The sequence below is a fragment of the Euprymna scolopes genome, chromosome 2 (assembly GCF_053919585.1).
Source record: "Euprymna scolopes isolate OS-2025 chromosome 2, ASM5391958v1, whole genome shotgun sequence".
In the NCBI taxonomy this organism is placed as follows: domain Eukaryota; kingdom Metazoa; phylum Mollusca; class Cephalopoda; order Sepiida; family Sepiolidae; genus Euprymna; species Euprymna scolopes.
Genome location: NC_136483.1, coordinates 138,023,267 through 138,026,740, shown reverse-complemented (window position 1 = coordinate 138,026,740; position 3,474 = coordinate 138,023,267). Strand labels below are relative to the sequence as shown.

At 38.1% G+C, this 3,474-nt stretch overlaps 1 pseudogene; it reads left to right on the top strand.

Annotated features, from left to right (window-relative positions):
* The first annotated feature begins 1,710 nt into the window (after positions 1-1,710).
* LOC145241706 (5S ribosomal RNA) lies at positions 1,711-1,829 on the top strand (annotated as a pseudogene).
* Positions 1,830-3,474: the final 1,645 nt, after the last annotated feature.

The following is a 3,474-nucleotide window of genomic DNA, read 5'->3' as shown; positions in this document are numbered from 1 at the left end:
AAAATAGGGAGAGGTGGACGAAGAAAGAAAATACAGAGAGAGAGAGAGAGAGAGAGAGAGAGAGAGAGAGAGAGAGAGAGAGAGAGAGAGAGAGAGGGAATACAGAAAAGGAAGTATCAAGAAAATATGAAAAGATAGAGGGGAGAGAGAGAAGGGGGCGAGAAGGAGAGCAGACCAGAGAATTAGAAATGTTTGAGGGCGTTGAATTGGAAAGGGGGTATAAGGAAGGGGTCAAAGGTAAGAATAGGAGTTTGAGGGGTGGTACGGAATTTGTGTTTGTTAAATCAACGGCAAAACGTTCGGAAATGGAGAGACGAAAAAAAAAAACCATTCGAAAATAAAAAAAAAAAAAAATAATGATAAAGGCAAAAAGAAGCCTATAAAAATCAGATAAAGATATTTCGACGGAAAAATGTTTCTGGGAAAGTGTGGGAGTAGAAGGTAGAAAAGAAAGGAGGATGAAGAAAAAGATGAGGGATGAAGAGAGAATGAGAGAGGAAGAGAGAAGGAAATCAAGGATGGAAAGAAAGAACCAGAGAGAGAGAGAGAGAGAGAGAGAGAGTATAGGAGAGATAGAAAAAAGGAAATGCCAATCAAATAAACAGAAGAACAGGTTATAGAACGAGAGGAAATGGAGAGCGAGGATGAGAAAGAAAGCAATGGAAACGGGGGAGAGAAAGAGAGTGCTAGAGAGCAGGAGTGTGTAAGAGTTTACAAAGTGAAGGTAAATACGATGAAGTTAGATATGGGCGGACAGAGAGTGTACGTATTTATAATTAATTAATTTTTAATATAATATCTGGCATAATCACGGTGACGCACCGGTTCTCGCTAGATCCTCGACGTTGAGCAACGACGAGCCTGGCCAATGTCAGATGGATGGTCATTTGGGAATACTAGGCGCTGTATAGGGTGGTGCGACAGTACTATTGTCAAAGGAGAAAGTTAGGCGCCTCCTTCTCTCCGGTAGGGTAACATAAGTTCATGAAAAGCAGGTGACTGATGTAATACGGAAGCAATCAGGAATAGTTATGCTCATGTTTCGTAACTTGTTGTCCTGGGCAGAATATCCCTTTGGGTACAATGGTGAGGGCAATCGCCCAGTATGGGCATTGCCCGGGCTGAAAGAGACTGTAATCTACTGTCTGTACAGCTGCAAAGAAAGCTGTTTCAATACATCAAAAACTTTCCAGATAACAGGGGTTGTAAATGATGAATGAGGGTGTGAATGATGAGCAGCAATAAATTCACGAATGCCTCGATGGAGATAGATAGATGGAGAGTCATAGCTGTCAATTCATGAACCAAGCAGGACACCACTTGAATGAAAGAATGGATTTCTATAAAAACAATTTTTCTATTTTACTTTTCATTTATTTAAAGTCAGACTAAAATGGAAAATACCGTATATTTCGGCGTATACGGCGACCATCAGATGAGACAAGGCACAAAATTGGAGAAATTTTAATAAATTTGTCATATATCGGTTGTGTAAGACGACTGCTAAATCACGAAACTATGTTCGTTTAGCCTAGGCTACGGATTGCAACACCCGGTATCTTATGAAATATTGGTTTTTAAAGATGATTTTTTTAACTTTAAAGGTCGTCTTATACGCCGAAATATACGGTATTATTGTTTTAGTTATTGTTTAGCTCCTTAAAATTAACAAAAAGTTAAAGTTGATTATATTATTATAATATTGATATAATGTACGGCATAATCACGTTGACACACCGGTTCCCATCAGATCACCGAAGTTAAGCAACGTTGAGCTTGGTCATTACTAAAATGAGTGACCAATTTGGGAAGTCCATGTGCTGTATGTAGGAGGACGTCGAACCCTCCCTGCTAAAAGTTGCAAAAACCTAACGTCATCTCCCCTAACGGGGATATACATGCGACTGGGGACAGCTTGTGAATTTCATACTTGCATGAAACTTCCTCCTTCGGAGGAATCCGGTTAAACCTTGAATAGGGTTGGTGCTAACTGCACGCACACACATTTCACATTATTATAATGAAACGATATTAATTACTATAATGCAGAAATCTTGTAAAAAATAAGATCACATTAGTCGAATTTAAATATCATTGAAGTACTGTTTTCAGATTTGAAATCGTGACTCTTTGTCCCATTTGAAAGTCCTTGATAAGGTGCAAAAACCTATTTGTAAGTTGATTGTCCCTCGCCCTTGCTTCTTCTCTTTAACCTCTCAAACGTTATGTGGTCCTGGATATGACCTTAAAGTATATCCGTGAGGCCCCAGCTTGCGGGCTTGGGGAGTGTGGAGTCACCCTTAATTGCCATTGCTCCCAGGTCCACTCTGACCCGGAGTGGTAGTACCTGTTAGGGTTCCAACTATGGGTTAAATGGAAACAAATTTGAAAAAAAAAATTTATTAAAAAAATTGTTCTTCAAAATCATTGGATTCGGCATTAAATAACCTGAAAAGGGTTGATATGCCGTAGAACAAAAACAACCAACCAAACGTTATGTTGCTAGTTTCAATCTTTTCTCTAAATACTATTATGACATGTATTCTTCAGAATTGTCTGATCTACACCCTGCTTCATTTGTTTCAGCTCGTTTGGCTCGTTGATCTAGTGGTCTCCACCAATTCACTGTTTTAATACCTCATTGTAATACAGCATCCTATTCCAGCAGCTTTTTTTCCAAAAAAAAAAAAAAAAAAAAAAAAAGAAACCCTGCAGACTGGTGCAACTATCTTCCCGTTGATTGTTTTCTTTCTGTTTATAGCTTTGGACTTTTCAATGTTGAATAGCAGGGGGCTCATATTGGAGACATATAACGGTTACATGTAATACAGGGATCATAATCCACGGATAACGATGGTGATAACACTACTGAGAGGAGAAGACATTTATAACAGTTCTTTGAACATCATGACGACTGTGATTGATAAACATAGAGAGAGACATTTATATCTGACTGGGATGATTCTTGTTAACACATATGAAGGGGACTTCATATATAACAGCTCTTATAACACATATTAGGAGGAGAGATACATTATTATGACGAAGGGCATAATACTTGGAAGGTGTGTACAAAGTTCGTTACAAAATGATGATAAAAACACATTTACCTTTTCTGGTTATGAGGAATTACGACACGAGACAAACAGTTACAAACATAGTTGGTTCTGTATTATTCAATCGACCAATTAGTGATGTCAGGAATTGAAACTTTGATTTACATGGTCTATTTTCATCCTTTCGCTTCTGAGGGGCTCTCCTCTCCAACTGACTCTCTCTCTCTCATCAACATTTCCTAACTTCGAACCCTCAGATTCCTATATTGATAAATCTCCTTTGTTTATGACGTCAGAAGTGTGTTTTTTCAACGTGACTATATCACGTTTTCTACATATGTCCATCCAAACACACTTTTGGCAAACAAAGAATCCTCAATCTAATTCTAACCTATTTTTAAACAATATATTTTAACTC